A 23,841-nucleotide genomic window follows, 5' to 3' on the forward strand; every position below is an offset into this window, starting at 1 on the left:
CCATTTGCGAATCTGAACTTCATGACTTGGCTCGATCTCTTCTTTAGGAAAGGACTTCGAACACTTTCCAGGTAGGTTGGCTTTGCAATCCATTGTTCATGGCAGTGTCCCTTTAATAGCCTATGGGAGCAATGTCTCCCGTGTTGTTTCCCAAAAGAGAATATAACAGGGGCAGCATTTTCCACTGTTTCTGTATGAACAACAGTGACATGGGCCTGATTGTTCTCCCAGTTATACTGCTTTAACTCCACTGGCTTCAGCAGAGTGACTCTAGGTAGATTGTCAGTGTGGGATCTGGTCCATAAACCTTTGCTGTTGACGCGCACTTGAGTTACTATTCCTGTTGTACTAAAGCTACCGAAATAGCACGCTTCCCCTGGCATTTTCAGGTAGATAAAAGTTTACATCCCAGGCTGGAACTGTATGAACAGGAGAGTGTGGGAGACCAGAAGGAATGAAAAAAGAGCAGGTAGCTAGATGGTAGTTATCACACTGCGTGATTAAAGTAAAAGTGGAGCAGCATAAAGTATGTGAATGAGGTAAAAATATAATATATATAAATAAAAATGGATCAAACAGTGAAAACACAAATCCCGGCCATCTTTGAACTCCAGCAAGATTCCCCTAGATCAAAGGAGAGCAAACTGAATATCAATACTGGGGTAATGGAGAATTATGTTCCCTTAATTAGATAGCAACATTCTGCTAGAGGAAGTGATTACTGCAGAATTAACAGAAATAAGATTAAAAGCCAAAAACTCCTCCTCTGTGATGGCGGGGTTCATGGATGGGTGTTCTTCAGAATTGTGAGCCTGTGCAGGACTCCTATCCTGTCCTTCAATCAGATGCTACAGCGATCAGCATGGTATTAACACTCAGACAAAGGTGGATGATTGTGATGCAGGTGCCAATTTCAGCAGGTGGTGTAATTTCAGTCATATTACACTTGGGATTAACTTGATCATGGATGCTCATTAAGGGAATTAGTGTGTGAATCCTCAGATTTCTGAGAAGGATGTGAAGAATCTCCCAACACAACTAAACAGGTCTTCTTCACAGACATATCATGTGACTTAAGTGTCCAAGCAAAATTATTCAACACTGCTTGAATGTCAGATATTTCCAGTGTGCTGTCTATTCATGTCAAACTTCCTTTGCAGTTAGTCATCACTGTGTAGCTTGGAAAGTGGGTCAAATATTGTTGTAAAACCCATACAAATCAGAAAAGCATGCCAGCTTTTGTACGGCTGTATTTATATATTGCATATGTATATCTTTCTTTAGCATTTTTGATGCTGAGATGACAGAAGAGAAAATATAAATATTTAAAGTCTAAACTAGCATCAGTATTTCCATTGGGGGTGAAGGCTTTATATCATTTATAGCCTGCTTAGATTCACTATGAAATGAGTTTGGTGTCCCAGAAGACAAATCTTTTTCCTTAAAGAAAGAAAACAGGATCCAAGGACTTTGTAGAGTTGTCTGTGGTTGGGTAGCTCTGTGAGTCGCATGTGAAGAAAGTAAAGGAAAGATGCACAATACAGGAACAAAACAAACAAGATTAGAAATGCAAACCAGAGCATAACTTTCATATCGCTCACTGGCTTTGTCACAGTACAAGTAATACAGAAGATCTTTGCCTTCTGACCATAAAGAATACCCTAAAGGCTCCTTCCCACTCACTCACTCCAGATATTTTTTTTGCCTTGTTGCTGATTTACTTCTGACCACTGTCCCTGTTTCCACACTACATTAGTAGAACAGGTAAAGGGAATACAGTAGAACAGAGGTTCTCAAATGGTGGGTCGGGACACCATTTTAATGGGGTCATCAGGGCTGGCTTTAAACTTGCTGGAGCCTGAGGCCCAAGTTCCAGTGCCTGGGGCTGAAGCCCTGGGTGGTGAGGCTCAGGTTACAGCCCCCTCACCCCGGGGGTGGTGTAGTAATTTTTGTTGTCTGAAGGGGGCAGTCACGGTGCAATGAAGTTTGAGAACCCCTGCATAGCACATGCGTTGCCTCTCCTGGCTATTGCTGAGGCTTTACCTTCATGCATTGGCCATCTCTGAAAACAGGGTGGGCTCACCTTTTATTCTTAAGCAGCCCTCCTTGATTTTTGAAATGAAGCAGGGACTTTAACACTCACCAAAAAGGAATGTTCTCCTCCATCTAATGGCTGGCATAATGCAAGGGAAGTTGCAGAATTAACAGCAGTGAATGTAAAAGTGGATAGGGCATTTTTTGAAACTTGTCTTTGCCTCTGAAATAGCCTTTTTCTGCCTTCCCTCCTAGGTCACACTGCAGCATCCTTTAGGCTCTTCTGCCAAAGACATTTCAATAAAATTTTTCACATATTTTTCTGCTCTTTGAAAAGTTAGATCAGCAGGAATCCTATATCCACCATAAAGAGAAAACAGAGTCAAATGTTGAAAACAGCCATCTGTATTCGGCATATATTATTGACTCCTTCTGTTAGTGGGAGTAATATTTAAAACCCCAGGAAAGCATTCAAACAAAGTCAAATCAAATCTAATGCAGAGAATCAAGTGGTAAGCACTATGTAAATGAGACCACAGTCTCAAAGAGCTTGATCCAAAGTCCACTGACCTCAAGGAGCGCCTACCCATTGACTTAAGTGGGCTTTGGAAAAGTCCCTAAGTGTCAGGCTTCTGTTTGAGGCAAGTGCTCAAGTCCTAAAGTAGCTCAGAAGCTGGGGAGAGCTAAGATTATATATTATCAAATACAGCGAAACAGAAAAAGTTATAGGTGGCTGGTTGATTTTTTACTTCCCTTCCCCAAAATCTGTTGTGAGCCATCCTCTGCCAGCAACTCTTGACATGTTCCCTCCTAGGGTGGATCCATTTTGATGCCTGGTGGAGTAATCACAGTGCATTCAGGGCCAAATTGTACTCGGGTTACACCAATGCAAGGTCTATGTAATCAACTTTTATAGATATTCAGGGATTCTTCCAACTGTATCTAAAGTTGACCAGGACTGTTGGGACATATGTCCTGTGTTACAGTGCCTGTGCACAAGCAGGTTGACGTTTCTATAATACACTCCTCACTGTGGTATTTGAACACAAAATATTGGTTTTCAAGCTTCGGAGAACAAAAATTTCCCAATGGTATGTTTATATATGCTTTTTGGGACCCTACTGAATGAAAGGTGCTATATAAATGTGTAACACTAATCTATTCAAGATGAAAAGGAGTACTTGTGGCACCTTAGAGACTAACTAACAAATTTATTAGAGCATAAGCTTTCGTGAGCTACAGCTCACTTCAAAGCTTATGCTCTAATAAATTTGTTAGTCTCTAAGGTGCCACAAGTACTCCTTTTCTTTTTGCGAATACAGACTAACACGGCTGCTACTCTGAAACCTATTCAAGATGGAGACTATTCCTCTGTAACATGAATAAACTGACAGCCAAGTTAGTTTGGAGTATCACTGTTCTTTGTGTGGCCTGTGTTCGAATCAAAATTACAGGGCATTTATATTTATGTATGGGGCAGACTATGAATGCAGATCAAAAGAGCCAGATGCTAGTGGCATTTAGGAAAAATTAGTTGTTAGCTAATAGAAATCAAGGTTCCTCATGGGGGAGTTTTTTGCTGGGCTAAAGCTTCCTTTAGATTGTTCATAAACAAATAAAAGTGGGGGTTGAGACCTCATTGTGTAGTGGATGCCACTTTTACAATCCAGAGCTACATTTTCACTTTTTTTCTTTTTCAGTCTGGGTCATGTTTAGCTGCTCCTCTGTTTTTTTATTTTTCCCTCTGATTTTTTTTTTTAAATTGTTTTCAGCTATCCTAACAGGAGGATTTGCATCAGAAGTTTATTTCAGTGCATGGAAAAGCAGGTGGTAAATAGCAACAAATACATAATGGATATTAACAAAAGATGTGCTGCATTGTTTGTTTGGCTGAATTTTGGGTATCTCAAGAAGGGCTGGACTATGCACACACAATTTGCATGCAGTGGCAGGGTGAGGAGATGAGAAACTCAAAGAACATGAAACAGCAATAAGAATATATATGCTGAGTGTATGGCACAGAATTGTCTCTTTCAGAGTTGCCCTTAGTGCAGTTAAACTTCCATATCAAGATGTCTTGGTGAATATCCTAATGCCAGGATGGTCCTTAGCAAGGCTTTATGCTTGCTTTCCATCTAGGGTTGCATACTCTATCGACACTTGTTGATCTTGCCTAGTTTGGATTCTTTCAGAAATTACATGCACATGACATGGCTGGGGCAGCAAGCCCTTTCACACAGTTGGGCAATACATAAGCAAAAGGCAGTCACTCTGTCCTAAATGAGTAGTGGTCTTTGATTTGTTCAATCAACCCAAAAAAGGACATTGCCAAGTACAGAACCTTGGATCCAGACACATCATCACCTAAGTAGGATATAGAGCTGCAGGATAGTATTGGTTCTTCTGGATTTTCCCTTGGAACAATCCCTCTTAGATTTGCTTGGCTGTAATGCTCTATGCGGCACTTCCCCAGAAAGCATTTAGAAGCTGCAGGTAGCACTGAATTCAGCAGCCTGCCTTTTTAGGTGAGGTTTCTTGCACAGAACATGGTGACTTCAACTTACCAAGCCCTACATGGTTTGAGGCCTGGCTATCTAAGGGGCAGCTTCTCTCCTTGTGTGATACTGTGCGTGGCAGCTACCATCGGCCAAAGCACTTGAGCCAACAACCCTTCTCATTTGAACCAGAGGGGGCTTCATGGCCGAGCTTTCTTGGGGACAGCTCCTTCTTGGGGAGTGGCTTTTGAATACATCCTGTGCTGTAGTGGGGCCGCATAGTGCTGGAATGGCATATTGGCATGTGCGGGATGCCATTTTATTCTCAAAATGGTGTTCCCCATATAGCATGACCTTGCATGTGAGATCACACTGGCAGGGGCGTTCCCGTAGCTGCCCATTCATGATTATGTCACTGAATACACCTCCACACTTTCTATTTGTGTGTGTGTTGGGGGGTAGCGGGCAGGGTAGAAAAATTGATTAGACAGACTGGAATTATCAGGGGAATCACACGATAAAATTCCCATTTCATGAGTATTTCAAATAGTGATATTTGCAAATGGTTAGAAAGTTTGTTTGCTTGCTACTGGCTTCATCTGAGGTATAAATATTGTGTGTGCATCTGTGATCAACAGAATGTTTCAGAGGGATTTTTAAATATGGCTTTTAAAAATATTTTGCTTTCATCTTTCATTCAGTTTCCCTCCTTTCTCTTACTGTATGTCTGATTTATCACAGGTTTCAGAGTAGCAGCCGTGTTAGTCTGTATTTGCAAAAAGAAAAGAAGTACTTGTGGCACCTTAGAGACTAACAAATTTATTTGAGCATAAGCTTTCGTGAGCTACAGCTCATGCTCAAATAAATTTGTTAGTCTCTAAGGTGCCACAAGTACTCCTTTTGATTTATCACAGTGGCTTAACACATGTTTCTCTCTCTCTCTCTCTCTCTCTCTGACATTCATAAACAAATCTCCACAGTTTCATGGGAAGTGGGAGATAAGAGGCTACGGTTGATAACGGAAGCTGCTATTAATGGTGACACTTTACATGCCCAGGTAGTGAACTTTCATTGAACAGTTCCCAGCCATGATGTTGTACTGTATTGGCACACACTGCAACATCACTTCTTCCAGATTCATCATGAAACCCTGTGCTGCTCTTGCCTCACAGAATCCAATGACTGGTCCCCTGGTTTATGTGGGTTGCTGACCTTACTCCAGGAGGGGGGCCCCTTAATAGCTATATTCATTAACAAATTGCCCAAGATTTTCAAAAGTGATTTTGGTTGACCCATTTCTGAGGTAACCAACCTCAGCCCCCTAAAGGGGCATGGTCTCCAGAGGGTGGATACTCAGCACTTTCTGAAAATCAGCCCCCTTAAAAATGTATCAAGTTGGGTGGCCAAAAATTGAGGCATCTAGAATTAATAATCACTTTTTGGCCATTAATTTAAGTGATCAGCTAGGCTTGTGGTACAGATGGGCTACTCTGCATGACCATAAGAAAGATGCCAGAATGTGAAAAAAATTTTAGAACCAAACTCTAAAAAGAGTGTGTGTCCTCTTCTTAAACAGGATAACAAAATTTATTGAACAAAACAACTGCAACAAGACACAGACTTGCACACAGTTCAAGTTCCAGTACTTTCTCCCTCGCTTACCAGGGACCACACCCTTTCTGGAACTCTCCACAGCATATTGCAAGTAACCATATCATTACAATGAGCTTGAATGGCAAAGGTGAGACCTACATCTAAATTTGTTCCGGGTTGAACCAATATCTCTTCAGATCTTTGGCGTTTGCTTTAGTTCATTGTAAGGAGAAGACACAGCCACACATTATAGATCTGCATTAGAACCTCTTCAGAGTGCGAGGTGTTTGGAGCAGGAATTCAGGCAAGCCTGTTTATGATATCTAAATTATGAGACCAAGACATAAGTGCTTTGTGATATTCAGGTGTGAGGGACTATGCTAGGTATTAACACTCAGGGTCAGCATTAGCCACCTGCCATATGTACCACACCGGCATGACCATTGTAATCCACAAGCTGATCCTGTGTTCCAAAGGCCTCTCCTGACATCTTCACTGGACGTGGCACAAACTCCAAACACTAGAGCAGTGGTTCCCCAATCTGTGGGTGAACCCCCAGGGGGGCATAGAGGAATGTTCATGGGGGTGCAGGCCAGGCCAGCCCAGCCCCCACAGGGTATGGGGAAGGATCACCACCCAGCCTCGCTTTGCCCCCAGCTCTGCTCCTGGCCTGTCCGTGGCCCTACCCCTGATGCCCGGCCGCAGCCGCGCTCCTCGCCGTGGCCCCCGGTGCCTGACCCTGGCCATGCTCTCAACCACGGTGCCTGGCCGTGGCCCCGCTCCCAGGGGGGTGGAGACCAGGCAAGGGGGGGGCTGCAAGCAAAAACATTTGGGGACCCCTGCACTAGAGGCTGGCTTTTCAAGACTTCTCCCACTACTGAACGTCATTGTAGGTTGGTAGGTGGGGAGGAGATTGTGGCTTTTCTCTGCCATTGGGCTTAGCCACGTGGGTGATGCTGTAGTATAGTCAGCAGCCCCTTCCAGGAGTGTGTATTCTAGACCAGAAATTGGTAAGACCTTGACTGGTGACACTAGGTCTGTTTGCAATCAGCTGCAGAACTAGAGAGACCAAGAGAACCACAGGGTCTTTCTGTGTCCAGCCACCTCTATGAAGTATCCCATTTATACTCATAACAACTGGGTCCTGTCTCTTCTCTGCCAAGGGGGCACTATAATTACCATCAGAGATAAATGGTGGAAGCCAATTAGCAAAAAATAAAGGGAGGGAGAGAAGAGAGAATCAAACAAACCCCAGAAGAATGATAGGGAGTCCAGAGCTTGGGGACTAAGCTTAACACCAACAAACTGAATGAAAATAATACTATTGCAGACCACAGAAACATGCCTTGTACTGTGGGAATGCAGAGAAAAGAGAAGCGATATGATAAGGCTTGTTAAGTCAGCTAAATTAGTGTAATGAACCTCAGGACATTTAACTGGATGGGCTGTGTTACAGAAGTTTCCTTGTGTGGGAAAAATCAATAACTGGAATGGTTCTGTCTTTCTGCCACAATAAACCTATACTTAAGTGTCATTAAAATGCTTTTGGCGAAGGAAATACCCTGTAGTTTGAGCCAAGCATGGGGACATCCTTTCTCCCTTGAACTGATGTTGTGGTGGTTTATGTGGCATACTATATTCTGAACTGTTCCCAAGTCAATTAGGCATCATTTCAAAGTATTTTCTCATGCAACCCAAGGGTTTGTTCATGCCAGCCGGAAATCTGAAACTTGGGAAAATGATAGCAGAAATGCATTCTGTCGAGGATCCCAACCAGGCCGCGAGGTTAGTGAGCACTGCAGGAGTCCCTGCTTCAAGGATCAAGCTGACTTTTTCAAGTTGTGAGATTTAATGGCCTTTTGGCTAAGATCAAGTGTAGTATCAGGGTAATATCTGATATGACGTCCAGCAGGGGATGATATTCTACCTTTGCAGAGGGGAACGATGATCTAATTATAAGATGATTAGCCCCCAATAGCTCTTTCCTAAGGCCAATTAGGATTTCTGCCCTGGAGACGACATATAAAACATCTGTACGTTCAGCCTCTGGCAGCTTGCAGGTGATCAGAGTGTGGGGAAGGACTTGGCTTACAAATTTTCCACCCTTTAAGTCCTGAAATATCATTCCCTGTGATGGAAGAGAGAAATATGTGAAAGCACCATGACAAAGCCAAGCAACAAAGGAAATAATTGTGACCTTATAAAATCAGTGCTAGTCCCCTTCCCCACCATTATAGGGTTAAATACCACCAAAGTAATGATTCTCCTAGTTTATCTCACTCAATATAAACTGCATTTGAAACCCAGTCACTAGTATTATATTGCATTGAGGACATATATAAAATATCACTCACACTGTTTAGTGTAAGATTCCAGGTATAACAGACCTATTTCTATGTTTTGCAAAACACTGTCACTGATTTTGGACAGCTAATAACTAAGATTAATTTTCTCCTTTGTAGAAGGAGATCTTTGAAACTCTTATTTGATTGCTTCTCCAGATTAGGATGATTCTGCACCCCTTTGGAGAAATTTGTTCCCTCTGCCCAGCGCCCTTCTTCCCTCATGGTGATAAGTCATCTGTAAACAACTCTCTGAAACTCTTTACAGAGCATCCCCTGTGTGCCACTTTGAAGCAGAGCTTCATGGAGACCTCTGTACAAGCTGAAAATATCTTGCAAACTGATAAAGAAGTGCAGGTACAGCTAAAATCCACAGTGTAATAAGGATTAGTGAACTTGAGGAGGTTTGTTTGGATTGAAGATTGAGCTGAAATATATGAGATTTGGATTTGGTCAGAATTAAACTGAACAGTGGATGCTGGATATATACACGCATTTAGAATATCTCTCCCCTCCCCTCAAAAAAAGCAGTTACATTTCATCACCAGCACATATTATTTTAAAATGCTCCCTGCTTTAGTTAAGCTCTCAAATTTCCAAACCAGAACACCTGTTTGTGTATCTATCTGCCTGCCTGCAGGTCTGTAAGGATCTTAGGTATGTATGAAATTACTTGATCGAATACAATCCACAAGAATCTCAATTGATGTGAATGATGATAACCTAGCGTATACTCTAACTAATTCTATCCATGGAAATCAAGTGCACTTTAACTAATGGGGGGAAGATAACGTGGTCAAAGCTTATTTGAAGAAATGACATGTTTAAAAACCTGACATGATTTAAAACAGAATAATAGAAGTTCCTTTGCTAAAACACTTTCAGGATATATTAGGTATAACAATAGTTTTTCTACATAAAAATGGCTTTGAAATCTTAAAAGTATTTTAAAAGAAAAGAATTTTTGTGATGCATTAAATTGGATGTGAATATGACAGATTTCAAAGAGTGTCAAAATAACGAATTTACATCATAAATGCACCGGCTCCCTTTTTAAAGGCCTCTTCAACAACTCAGGAAGGCGTTTAATGGTGAGCGAGTTCAAAGTGTCATGGACTCCCAACTGGTATGAAAGGGAGGCAATACCCACTATACTCTCTGTGTTTCAGATAATGTATCTGTCTCTTTTCAAGTTAATAAACTGCACTCCTGTCAAATTGCAGATAAATGAAAGCGACCAAGACATTGTTTTCCCACATATTGCTAAGAAAGATATCTCCCAATATTTCTGAACAACCAGTATGCTAAAAAGAACTTGAAATGAATCCACCCTGCAGTTGTTTTACAGCATCAAAGACAATGAAATTTCCACAGAGGCACTTTCTGAAGTTTTAAATGCTTTATTTCTGATAGCTGCTCATTAAGAAGCTTCCAAAGCTTTTTATTGTTTCAAAGGCAGTCATCTAAATTTTTAATCATTCACTAGTCCTATATGGTCATGTTTCTCTCTCTAAAAACCTTTTCTTATTTTCTAAACAGCAATGTCAACATAATGTTTCCCTGAATAATTGTTAGGTAGGGCCGTGCTGAAAGAACGCCTCTGATTATGAGAGAGAGGATTTTTCAAGCAGCTTTTACAATGGAGAAAATCTTTAAGTTTCAGGAAATTACAATTCAGGGTCAATAGTTTCCAGAGCTGGCCCCTGATTTTAAATCATTGGCCTTCTTGGCTAAATTAGTCTCTAAGGTGCCACAAGTACTCCTTTTCTTTTTGCGAATACAGACTAACACGGCTGCTACTCTGAAACAGATCTTTTATGGCTGAGATGTTTGCCGTGGGTTATTTTGCTTGCTTGCTTTTTAAGGCTAATTGTGATGCGACAAAGGAGAACTTGAAGGGCTGAATCCTGCCCTTTGATATGTGAGTGCAGAAGGGTTTAGGTATCTTTGCCGTCCCTGCTCCTTGTGGCAGTCTCTCCCACCCCACTCACGGTGCGCGGGAAAGCAGCAGTCCCGCTCCACAGAAGCATGGTGTGCTGGATAGAGGCTGCATCCATGTCTCCAGACAGCTAGCAGCTTTCTGAAGTTAGTGGCAGGCGTTCGCCATGAGTCCACACTGTCCTTTCAAATGAGCAACAAAGTGCACTCCAAGCTAGCATTCTATGCTTGCGCCATCCCCGTCTAGCCTACCCTCCCTTGGCACGATGACCCTAGTGTTGGACCCTCCACTGATTTCACTTTGCATCCCACCCCCAGCACAGTTGCACTCATGAAGGGCAGGGTTTCACTCTTAGTAACTGGGATTGTAGAGTCTCACACTCTAGTCATAAGAATGGAATTGCAATTTATTTACTCTAAACTCTTATATTAAATTTCTCCTTCCAGAAACCACAACACCGCCTCTTTCCTCTTCAGGGACTCTGAGTTTTCCCTTCTCAGAAACGGAGTATTGGACTGAGCCCATATTACAGCTCGGGCATTGTTCCTCTCTTGCACGTAATTAAAGCAGAGTCAGTTCCATGGCAAGCCAATTATGATGAGAGATGGGACTGGATCTGAAGATGCCTGGATGTCGGACAAGTTTGGCTCCTGATATATAAAGGCCAGCATGTTGGTTTGATTGATAGGTTAAAAACCAAACAAGCCAAATGGAAAGCTTGGAATATCCATTAATTAGTGTCGTAAAGTGCTTTGAGATCATCACGTGTAGGGTTGCATAGAATGACAAAATATAATAATAATTCACCATTAATATAATGCTTTAACCTCTGTTATGACACTTTTTATTTAAGCATCTCAAAGCACTTACAAACATTAATCCATTCACCTTCATAATACCTCTCCTAGCTGTTGTAGGTAGGGAAACAGATGCTTAGAGAAGATGAGGTCCCTTAGGAAGTCAGGGGACTAGAACAGCCACTTGTTTTAACAATAACACTATATTTTTTCCCTGGGATGATGCATATAGACCTCCTGCCTTCAAAGGATCCATTTTTCTTGCTGAATACAGTAACTGGCTATTTAGCTTTATTCACACAAAGGCTTATTACTGGTATAGACATATGTACCTCTATATAAACACCTCAAGGGTTGGGGGTTTTGGGGTATAGGTGGGGGTTGTTTTGTTTTTAAAGTACTAAATGTGACTTCCCAATATTCCCCTCCATGCAGTCTCCTTTATTTTTTTGCATCGTAAACAGTGTTTCCCTCAGTGTGTATAACCAAGGAGAAAAAAGCAATTTGCCCTAACTCAGAAGATTTGCAATGCATATAGTTTCAAAGGAAGGTTGGTTATTAACTTGAAGTGAGAGAGATCAGCATGTACCCTGCCCCCTGGACTGGCTCTCATCCTCTGAGGCAGAATGGTAACTTGACAGAGAAGCAAGAGAAACTCTGCTGATTACAATTATCTAGTCCTATCATGGGAACAAAAAACAAAACTGACAACTCATAAAGGCAGTTTCTCCACTTGTACCAAAGCCCTGGGAAAGGATTAGTTGCCAACCATTTCTATCAGAAGCTAAAATGTGAACTTGGCTGGCTAGCTGGCCCGTAGGTGTCAAAGCTGGGTCTGGGAATGAAGCATGTCCTCTGAGTCAGGATTTACTTTTCTTGTGAAGAGCTGCAGTGTATGTTCTTGGGCTTTCAGTGCAGTGCTGGGCTCTCCAGATGTTCTGAACATTTGTCAATTGTCTTCATTCTCATTTCTGTGTATGCTGGAATCTCCATTTCTCCTCTCAGTCAAGCAAGACTAAAATGATGTTCCCAGATGGTTTTAAATACCGCACCATCTTCTATACACACTGACATGTTTCCAGGAACACGAACGTTCACACAAACCTGGCATCCATCTAACCTGCTTGCTCGGTTGTGAAAAGAACTGCATAAAAAGCCACTGACATTTAGATCTTTTCCTCTTTTTCCAAACTCTGTACTGTTTTATTTTTTACTGAAAAGTCTTCTCTAGGCCAGGCTCAGTGACTGGTCTACTTCTGGAGCCTTCTGCCTTTTCCACAGCGAGGTGCATATGGACCTCCTGCAAGGTCTTCAGTTTTTTGTTTTTTTTTAAATAATAAAAGAAGAGTGTTGCACTGTACCTTTCTCTTGGTTCTTGTAATGGAGGAAGAGAAAGAGGGTCTCTGGTCCTTGCTTTATATTAACATGGCTTATTCAGGCAGGGAACTGGCCTGCGGGTGTATTAATCAGTATAAAACTTCCCAGGCACGCTGTTGCCCATTTCTAGTCTGTGGTATAAGACATAATCTCCCCCAGGTAGACACAGTCAGGACACTCAGTCTGTTCACTAACCGTAGCAGCTGCAGTTAAAGATCCAGTGATGTGTACGTGGAAGGCCTGATGAAGAACAAAGAAATCATGCCATTTGCCATAAAAAATGTTACTGCCAGAAAAGTAAAATGTGTCCACTACAGCGTACATGGAATATTCCTGCCTACAGCCATGTAATCAGTATGGTACCTGCACCTTGGGACTGATCCAAAGGTCACTGAAATCAATGGAAAGACTCCCATTAATTTCAAAGGACTTTGGATCAGGTCTGTGATGCACAAATTCAGTAAAAGAGCGGAGGTCCCATCTTAGTGTTGATGACGTGCAAACACTCCTAACATTGGGGGTGTAGTAATAGAAGAATCCAGCGAAGTTTGAGTTTTGAGAAACCTCCAGATCATTTGTCAAAATCTCAAGTTTTAAAAACACACTTTCCCTGCAATGGAATAAAACTAAACCAAATTCCAAGTAAATGGGATCTTGTTTGAAAGTAACTCCCATCCTGCTTTTTGGATGAGTAGGGGAAGAAAATGAAACCTCAGACAAGACTCACACTTCGCAGAATTTGCATTTTGCCAGAGCACAATGGAACTCGGACCTCAAAAATGCTGGGGTATGAACTACATCTAGAACCCTGTGATTTAGGATGAGTTCTAAGTACTGATATGTTGAATTCTAGGCTTGACATGACTAACTAATTTAGGGCTTGATCCAGTTCCCATTACAGCTAATGTGAGTCTTTCCTTGGTGCAGCTATAGCAGATGGTTATGAATGAATCTGTAACAATAAGACGATGACAATGATCTAAGTGTGAATCACTTGGCAACCCTTTCTGGATGGGAGCCTCACTACATAAGCTACTGCTTAGTGGATCAGGGGTCTCAACCTCCTTACACCAGATTTTAATTATGGCAAGGAGCTTTGGTTTTCTGGGAATGCATGGAGCTCTCCCTTTTGGTTCTCTGCTAGTTTTTCATTTGCCTAGTGCAGGGCTGGCCTTAGAGGTGGGCCACTTGGATGGCTGCCCAGGGCGCCTGGTGGTCAAGAGGGCGCTGGGCTGCAGCACAGAGGTGTGCACTGCTGGTGTAGTGTTAGAAACTGCTCCCTGGGGAGTGCCACATGGGGGTTGTCCAGATTTCTCTCTGCTTCCTCCCGGCAGAGGAATGTGGGGGCTGGGGAGGGCAAATGGTGACACACAGATACTGCTCTCCCCTCCCCCCTGCCCACATTCTTCTGCACCCCCCTAAGGGGCGGTGAGGGAGGGAGCGAGGAGCGACACCAGGGCTCCCTGCATCCAGGTCACTGTCCCCACCTGGGCGGTGCTGGGAGGTATCAGGAACTGCTGCTCTCTTGCTTTCCCCTTATGCAGCCCAGGTGGGGACAGTGACCTGGATGCAGGGAGCCCTGGTGTCGCTCCTTCCTCCCCCTGTCACTGGCCCCTAGGGGTGCACAGAGGAGCAGTGTTCAAGGGGGAGAGCGAGCAGCAATGTGGGTGCAGGAGGGGTTGGGGCAAAGGGGACACGGTATAGGGGTTGGAGTGCAGGAGAGGATGCAGGGGTGAAGGGTGGGTGTAGGGGTTGGGGCAAAAGAAACACTGTGCAGGGGTTGGGGTACAGGATGAAGGGAGAACAGTGCAGGGGCTGGGGGTACAAGAGGGGGCAGGGGTTTGGTGTGAAGGGGGAGCGCAGGGGTTAGAGGCAAAGGGAGCACAATGTAGCGGTTGGGGTATAGGAGGAGGCAGGGATTGGGGTACAGGAGGGAAGTGCAGGGATTAGGGGGAATGGGGCACCCACGGGAGTCAGGGGCAATGGACGGGGGGGGGCACCGCACCCATGGGAGCCGGGGTGCCAAAATACAAGTTTGCCCAGGGCACCATTTTCTCTAAGGCCAGCCCTGGCCCAATGGATAGAGTCAGCGGGTGCCTGAGAAAATGGCAGGGTGGGTGGAAAAACAAAAAGCACTGGCCAAACAAAACAATCCCTGATTAAGTGACCTCACTATTTCAGCCCATGTGATTCTCTTCTCTACTCCAGTGAGCTCCAGCCTAGTTTTATGAGATTCCATTTTATTTTAGGAGCACAGGATTTGATGACAAACATCAAGAGCTTCTCACTTCAAGCAGAGGGAAAGATTGTTCCTTTGGGCTCTTGTGGTCAGCATCAGCAAAAATGGTTCAAGATTCAAAGACAGCATGCTGCCCAGTAATAGCCAGTGTCAGGTAAATTCACCCATACCATGATATCAGGGCACATATTGTTAATCTTGTGGGGTTTTTCTTGCAGCCAGAAAACAGATTCTTTAAATTTGGGATGGGCTTCTACCAACACCACATATACCATACAGTTGAACCTTCCTGTTTAAAATCCTAATGCAAATCTGCATTTTGCTTATGGCCCCTCTCTTTCTTTATAACTGGATTTAAATCCTAGATCTGAACTTCCTTGCACTCTGGGGTGTTTGAAACCCAGATCCAAATTTTGTAGCTCCAGCCTGTCTCTGCTTTAAAGTGATCTCACAAATCATTGCACCAAAGCCAGACAAATATGTCTGCAGCTATCACTGTATAGTCCATTGCTCTCAACCAATTACAAAGCAGCATCTTGCTGTTTGCATGTGTTAAGCCAGGTCATGACCTAGGGCATTTCCATCTTGGGACTCTGCATTTTATTTATTTATTTTGCAGGCTTTCTGCATCTAATTATTCTGTCTCTTAGATGGTATAACTCTGTGGGCATCCTCTGAATAACTTCTGATTTGCACCAGTGTGAGAGCGGACTAAGAGCCTGTATCTATGTAACATAAAAATGCAAATGTCTAAGCACAGAACACTGGACCACAGTGCCACTTGGTCTCAGCATAACCTGTAAGCTATATTTCTGTTGTAATGGCCAGGCTGGGTCCTCACAGCTATAAAGCTGTTGTAGTGAGGGTGTGATGGATGATTTTGCTTTGTTACAGCATCCTTTTCTGGATAAGCGTTACTAACTTTCTGACATGTTCCTGGATGTGACTCACTGCTGCTTCATAGCTTGCAAGGGAGCTGCAGCTTCCCAGTAGAATGATTTGCCTTGGGCATGAGGATGATGCCTGTATTTTCAAAGCTGATGTCTGTAGAAAAGGGCTGAACTTGTTTGAAGTAGAGGATTCAGTGATGTGAACTCAATTAGTGGTGGTGTAACTGTAGCTATAGGACCAGATTTACAAAGGTATTTAGGTGCTTAAAGATACAAACCGGTGCTTATCAAAATACCTAAACAGCTTTGGTGCCTAACTCATGTAGGCACTTTTGAAAATCCCACCCCTCTATAGTTGCCTAAATACTTTTGAAAATCTGGCCCAAAATGTCTAGTAAATATGAAGTCTAATCTGATTGACAGATCAAATGTACAACATCTTTTTGATTCAAAAAACCAATTTGATCCACTATGTAACCACAGGAATTAGCCTAGTTTTGTTTCAGAATAGAACGCTTTATCCACAAGAGCTGAAAATAGGCTCTTCTGCCCTTCCTGAGTGATACCTTCCTTTTTTTAAGGAGTAGATTGTACTACCCTTACACATGCAGAATAGTAACTTACTTCTTGAGTACTCCCACCAATGTCAATAGGACAACTTGTGGAGTAGGGTACTACTTGATGTGAATAAGAATATCACAATTTGTCCCTAACTTGGCATAAACCCAGATAATTTCTCTGTTTCTTGGGATGTGCAGTGGTGAAAATTCTTCTATTCCTAGACTAAACCCTTCATATTTCTTTCTGATCACAAAACTGTAGGAAAATTCCTTTAGACTTGGATTTCCGGCTTTCGTCATGTTACTAAACTGCTAAGCTTGGCTTTGAAAAGGAGACAGCTTCACAGTGTCACTAGCAAACTGTGTGCTCGGGTCCAGACAGCCCCTCTCAAGTTGTGATTTGTGGCTGTCTGATAATTTCATAGCTGCAGCACCAGTGTCCGCACTCTTCCTGAACTGGTGCCATCTCTCCATAGACCTGGACAGGGGCCACTGAGCTCACTGTGAATTTGGAATACTTTCCGGAGAGCTGCTCCTCCTCTTGAAAGCTGGTGGGGAAGTAAATCATCCATGCAATCCAACAAGCCTGTATGAAATTCTATGGTATGGTAAACCCTATCACAACCGCTGAATTCAACACATTGGCTTGCTTTCTTCCTCTCTTTTTCCATTTTAAAGAATGATTTTGATTTCCATACTTATGTTTAGAAACGTACGTTAGAAAGGCAGGTGTGTTGTCTACATTCAGCTGGAGTCTTTTGCAAGACGGCAATATTGACATCTGCTTCCCTGGATTATATTGTTGAGAAATCACCCTGTTCTTGTTTTGAGGGATGGCAGATGACCACTTTCTCCACAGTAATGAATACCGATCTGATACTCAACAGCTGTTTAATCTATCAAAGGAAAAACAAGATCCAGTGGCTGGAAACTAGGAAAGGGTAAGGTGGAAATAAGGTAAAAATGTTTAACCATGAGGGTAATTGATGAGAGAAACAGTTTCCAATGGAAGTGGTAGTTTTTTCATCATTTGGAGTTTTTTTAAATCAAGATTGGATGTCTTTCTAAAATACACAGTCTCGTTCAATGCATTGTTGGCACAGGCTCTGACTTGCCCTTCTCCTTGAGGGTCCTCCATTTCTGCTTTGCCCCGAGGCCCGAGCTGCACCCCACCTCTTCCCCCAATGTCCTGCCTTGGCTCTGCCTCTTCCTGCCCTCTCCCATCAGCTGAGGAGTGTTGGGGGGGGACATCTTTGGCTGGACCCGCTATTTTTTTTCCAGGGGGTGCCTGTGGTTGTTGGGCTTGATGCAGGAATCACTGGATGAAATTCTATGGCCTCTATTACACCGGTCAGACTAGATAATCATAATGGTTCCTTCTGGTATTAAAATTTTATTAAATCTATGAAGCATGTACTGGGGACTTTTAGAATACTCCTTCTGCTCGTACATTTTGGGCAACCTGGTCACAGTACCAATATGCCTGGCTCATGATTTACTAGACATCACTGTCAAGCTTGGCACAGCTCCTATGGGCTCCCTTGTGGCTCACCTGCTTTCAAGTCTCCCAATCTGAGCACCCCAGAACTATGAGGCTCCCAGACGAGTCTCCTCTGACAAGACCTGGAGAAGAGGTCTGTGTAAGCTGAAAACTTGTCTATCTCACCAACAGAATTTGGTCCAATAAAAGATGTTACCTCCTTGTCCCGCTAATATCTTGGCACCAACATGCCTACAACAAGGCTCCATAAGTCCTTTCCAGTCATCTGGCCATGTCTGTTTCAGAGATCTTTTCTCATATTGGCACATGTGCACTGTCTTTGTATCTCATTTTCTCCTGCTATGATGCACTTCTTCCAGGTCCTCTAAACCTAATTCTTGCTTTAGTTCTCAGCCTGCTTATCCAAATACTCCAATGAGAGTAAGTTGTGCCGCTACAAGTTGTAACAGAGAAAATGGATGTTTACTGGAACCTGTGGGGAAAAGTCTGATGCATAGAAAGATTGGGTTTAGTGTGTGGCAGTCTATCTACCAGATTTCTAAATGATTTGAGCTGAAATTATCCACTGTGATTTTTGGAAACACTTCCAGTGCTTAGGTCACTAGTCTGGAACTTCATAGGGTTGTTGAGAAGATAAATACATTAAAGACTGTGAAGCACTTTGATATCTACTGATAAAAAATACTAGATAGGTTTATTATTTATTATTATTAATTTAATTTACAGTAGAACCTCCGAGTTATGAACACCTCGGCAATGGAGGTTGTTCATAACTCTGAAATGTTCGGAACTCTGAACAAAACATTATGGTTGTTCTTTCAAAAGTTTACAACTAAACATTGACTTAATACAGCTTTGAAACTTTACTATGCAGAAGAAAAAGGCTGCTTTCCTTTTATTTTTTTTTTAGTAGTTTAACATAGTACTGTACCTTATTTGCGGTTTTTATTTATTTATTTATTTATTTGTCTCTCCTGCTGCCTGATTGTATATTTCTGGTTCCAAATGAGATGTGTGGTTGACCGACTGGACAGTTTTTAACTCTAGTATTCGTAACTCTGAGGTTCTGTAGTATTACTCACAAGCAAAGTGTCCTGGATTTGTTTTGTTTTTCTTCCTCACAACTTCTCTGTTTCTCTAGTGATCATGTATATTATCTTATAAATGGTGGCGTGCGATGTGCATCCTTCATGCCGTCATTACACTTCTCAGGAAGCTCTGCACGAAGGTTGCTCTCCATTTACACATATATTTTTTCCCCTGTTCTCTCAATCCTATTTTGGAGGGCAGCAAATGCCTTCACATCCTGTCATGATTTGACCTTGTATGTCAACATGCATTGGCCTGCCCTGTCTAGCTATAACATGTCTTACTCAGGGGAGATCTGCAATAGGGATTTAAGAGTTAATCTTGCATTCCTGGGGCACCCCAGTCTCCTACTGAAGTCAATGGGAGTTTTGGGCACCCATGGAGAGCAGGATTAGAGACCTTCACTTTAAATATCTTAGCTAATGAAGTGCTGTTATGCAAAGGGTGGACCAGGGAGTCTGATACCACAGTGATGGGCATGGTATAAGAACCCGAACAGACTAGAATAGGGAGGATAAATAGTAAGAGGAGGATGGACCCTGAAGTATCTGGAAAAGGGGCAGCTGAGGCCCTGACTTCAGCAGGCAACTACACTGAATCACAGTGCTTCCTAGGAGAAGAAGGGTGCAGTGATTCGGTCCAGTGTCCCACATTAGCTGGGTCGGATAGATAGATAGATCCCGAATCCATGTAACATAACACATCCAATACAAAGAATCATTACATAAAATAGGAACCAGGGCATCAAGCTCTCTAAATACCAAAATCTGTTTCTCACAGCGTGTGTGGGTCTCTGTGGGTGGTGTCGTCACTTTGTGTGGGTGGGTGTGGTTTCATGTTGCGTGTTGTGCTTGTGCGTGTTGTCTTGTTGTTTTTTATATGTGTATATGGCCATGTGCTTAGCTTGGGTACAAAACCTTTCACTTGGAGTCAATCTGAAATCCCCAGAAGATTCAGAATGAATCTGTGTGGTCTGGTGATTCAGACCAAGGAACTGGGAGGCAAAGCAGGGATGGGTGTGTGTGTGTATAGTGGAGGAAGATTCCTGTTTCTCCTTTGGGCTGAGCCACCAGCTTGCTTTGTAGTCCTGGGCCAGTCACTGACCTCTTTGTGTCTCAGTGAACCCCAGCTGGAAAAGTGCACGTCAGGGAAAAAAAAAAAAGACTGGAACCTTCTCCCTGGAAAGTCAGATGCTGCATCCCAGTGTTGAGCTTTCCCTGGGAAATAACTTACAAAAAGAAACCGAACCCAACAAAGCAACTAAATATCTCAGCCCTGCTGCTAATGTATTTTGTAAGGTTTTCAAACATCTTTGTGATGATTCTGTTCTCCCAGCGCCATGTCGAAACGTTAAATGACTTGAAAGCCCAAAAGTAGGGGGGAAGAAAAGACAAAGGGAGTTGTACAGACAGCTACCGGGGGAGTGTTGGGGTTTTTTTTTCCATAAGCCCCAGTAACCACATGAAAGCTTTTAAAAAAACAACCCTATTCTCCCTAGCAGTTCTAGTGGCGCAGGTAGTAAAGGCTGGTATTAATTATCTGATTGAGCTTATTGCTGCAGGTGGAAGCTGTCAAATGCTAAATCACTTGGGCAGCCAGTCATGCTGGTTTATACCTCATCAACCTGGCATCCTTCTTGGTGCCGGGGGATGGGATGCAGAGCAGGACAATTCTGGAAGACACTGCGCCGGGAAATCTTCAAAAGGAGTCTTGCAATCTAGAGCCACCTGGAACCACATATCTATCTATCTAAACATGTTGGAAAGAAGAAATATTTGTGTGACACAGACACCAGGCCTTTCAAAAGCCAGCACAGTGGGTGCTCCAATTAGTAGTGCCACAAAGACATACAGATATCGGCAGGGGTCTTAAAATAATGGCTCCTTTTATCTGGTGATTGGCAGAGGTGAGGTGACAAGTACACTCTGCTTAGCATAAACTCACATTTTTATGTGTGTGTTTGTTTGATTTAGATACACAAACCCCCCACAATACAAGAAATGGAATGTAATGATTCCACTGAAGAGTGACAAGAGCGTAGCAATCCTTCATCCCACCTGTCTTAGCATAGTTATTAAAGGTCCTCCTTGTTTGCTCCAAGTCTTGACAAGTGAATGGGCCAGCTTCGTTTCCCCAGTCCAGAAGGAAAACTCTGTCTTCATGGACCAAACTTCCCCTGTAGTTACCATGCAGGTGAATCTATTGGCCCTTATGTCTTGGCTATCTAGATGTTAGAGAGGACAGGCAGTCTCTGGGTTTATCTCAGTGCTGTGGTGCTTAGTGAGAGACCAGCCCTGCCAGGTGTCACTCTCTCCCACGCTGAGCAGTCCTTGTCTGCTTGAGGGTCAAGGTCCTATTCAGTATGTGAAAGGGTAGCAGACGTAGTCCGTGATTTTGTCACTTTTCTCTGGCCTGCATGGCTTTTCCAGCACTGGACAGCTTTCCCATAGATAGATCAACCTCTCAGTGGCTCTTGAAGTAGTCAACACTGCAGCAAGGAGCCAGCCACCCAGCCCAGGTAGATAGAATTTGTGTTAGCGGGTCTCACGCTAATACACTGAAATAGTTGTATGGACAGTGCAACAGTGGTGGAGGCTTGGCTGGACAACCAAACTCAAACACAGGGGTAGGGAGGGTCTAAGCTTGGGTGGCTAGCCCAGCTCCTGCTGGTGCCACAGTGTCCACACAGCTATATTTAGTGCGCTAGCACATGTCTCTCTGTCTCGGCTGGGAGCCTCGCCCCTAGCTGCAATGTAGACATACCCTTGGTGTCTTGAGAGATGGACTCTACATTACTGGGTCTCTTGAGAAGTATCTTTAAAAATCCAAATGAAGATAACAGTCCCATGGCTGCTTCCATTGAAGTCAGTGACAAAACTGCCATTGGGATGTCAATGGGAGCATGATGAACTCCAGCAAGAATTCCTAATCCTATTTAGGTCCATATGCTCAAAGGGATTTAGTTGCCTAACTCCCATTTGGGAATTTCCCAGCAGCAAGCCATATGATTCTTTCCTACTTATTGATCAACTCATAGGGAAAGTTAATTATGCAAATTATTTAAAGGGCCAGTCTTTTAGAATTTGCATGATGTTTGTAGCTTGTCTCTTATTGCATTGTGTTATACTTAATATTTATTTTAAAACAGGGAAAAAAATCCTAAATTGTTTTATGTGCTCTTCAGTGATTGCAGGCTATTTACCAGCCAAACTTAAATATGAGGCCATGAGAGCAAATCATTGTAGCATGATGCAGGAAATGATGCAGGAAAACATGAAATGCATTTCTCCAGCAGCTATCAAACTTCTTGCTAATCTGTGCTGATGCCTTTTGAGCATCAAGGTTAAGAGACGGATAAAGAAAATGGAGTAACTGGTATCAAGACAAAAAAGTGAATTAGTGAATTAATGAAGAAAGATCTTGAGAAAAATGTCTTTGATACCTAAAAATAACCAATGGTTCGCATTAGTCTGGAAAGCACATTTACAATGCGGGGATAAGTACACACAGCAGGAAAGAATATATAAGAGGGGAGCTGTACCAGTGAGTGCCTAGGGTGAATTTAACTGACAACAGATCCCCACAGCCTGTGCTACTGAGTTTAGAGGGTTAGAAGGTTAAACATCTTGGCATTTAGTGGAAAATGCTGGCAGAATGCTCAACAATAAGAGATGGGCAGAAAATTAGTTGCCTGGGAATTTGAACTGAGCATTTTAAGGCTGGATTCTGCAACCCATATTCACATTGAGCAGCTCTTATTTAATGGATAGGCCCAAAGAGCCCATGTCTTATTTCCAGCATAGCAGAGATTCTTGTAAATCTTGTGGGATGTGACTTCAACGCGACCAATGTTCCCCCTAATTTTTGACAGGCCGTGTGTGCAAAAAATTTCTTCTGTGCAAAGTGTTGTGCTTGTGTGCAAATTTTTGTGCATGCAGTGTTTTGCCATGTGTGCAGGGTTTAGGAGCTGTGTATGCGCGCACACACGCACAGCTTAGAGAGAACAGTGGGTGCGACTACTCCTATGTGTGCTACTCAACCTGAGTCAGGCTGGCAAAATCTGACCCTTGTCTAGGTAGAGTACAGGAATCAATTTCTTGATGGATGGGTTGAGAGGAGGGGAAGCAAGTCCAAGTTTCCAAGACCTTTCAGTCTTGTTCATAGACAAGTGCATTCCTGAGGGCCATGTTATAAGTAAACAAAATAACACTTTCTCTTCTTGGCCTTGGCCTGGGCTTTAATGACTGTATATAAGGCACTGTAACTTTATGCTGTATCTATCAATCCATCTTAGAGTTCTGTATTGCCACACACCACCTGTATCAGAGTAGCAGCCGTGTTAGTCTGTATTCGCAAAAGGAAAAGGAGTACTTGTGGCATCTTAGAGACTAACAAATTTATTAGAGCATAAGCTTTCGTGAGCTATCCGATCAAGTGAGCTGTAGCTCACGAAAGCTTATGCTCTAATAAATTTGTTAGTCTCTAAGGTGCCACAAGTACACCACCTGTAGTATTACATAATAGCGACAGCGACAACAATAGCAAAGTCCCTACTGGACTTCATGGGGTCAAAATTCTGCTTCGGGTAAGGTGTTTTGTTTTTTTTTAATTAGCAAAATCTTTAAAAACGTTTTTGGATAGGGGGTTTAGGAATAGAAGGGGGTGTCAGTGCTGCATGAGCATCATGGTAGAAAAGCTTTGTGTTGTGCATATAGCAAATATCACATCCTGTAGCCCGGCAACACACTGATTACACACAACAGATTTTTCTTGTTAGCAGAGTGTTTGTGCATGGGGGAGAGGAGAGGATAACTTTTTGTGTTTCTTTATTGAAAATTCTTTCCAGACTGTGACCAGATTTGGTGTGAGCAGGTACAACTCCATTCATTTCAACAGGTCCCAAAAGCAAATAGAACCACACAATTCAGAAAATTCCCTCTTCTTCCTTTTTTAGAGTCTTTAACTCGATCTGGTAACTCATGTGA

General features: G+C 42.9%; 1 long non-coding RNA gene across 1 annotated transcript; it reads right to left on the minus strand.

Annotated features, from left to right (window-relative positions):
• Positions 1-1,883: 1,883 nt before the first annotated feature.
• On the minus strand, positions 1,884-22,867 carry LOC122456582. The gene is made up of 4 exons (XR_006275527.1): positions 22,703-22,867; positions 17,340-17,344; positions 13,373-13,377; positions 1,884-1,893 (listed from the first exon to the last, which is right to left on the minus strand). It is a non-coding gene; the product is annotated as an uncharacterized LOC122456582 (long non-coding RNA).
• Between the last annotated feature and the right edge of the window lie 974 nt (positions 22,868-23,841).

This window comes from Dermochelys coriacea, chromosome 14, assembly GCF_009764565.3.
Source record: "Dermochelys coriacea isolate rDerCor1 chromosome 14, rDerCor1.pri.v4, whole genome shotgun sequence".
Taxonomy (NCBI): domain Eukaryota; kingdom Metazoa; phylum Chordata; order Testudines; family Dermochelyidae; genus Dermochelys; species Dermochelys coriacea.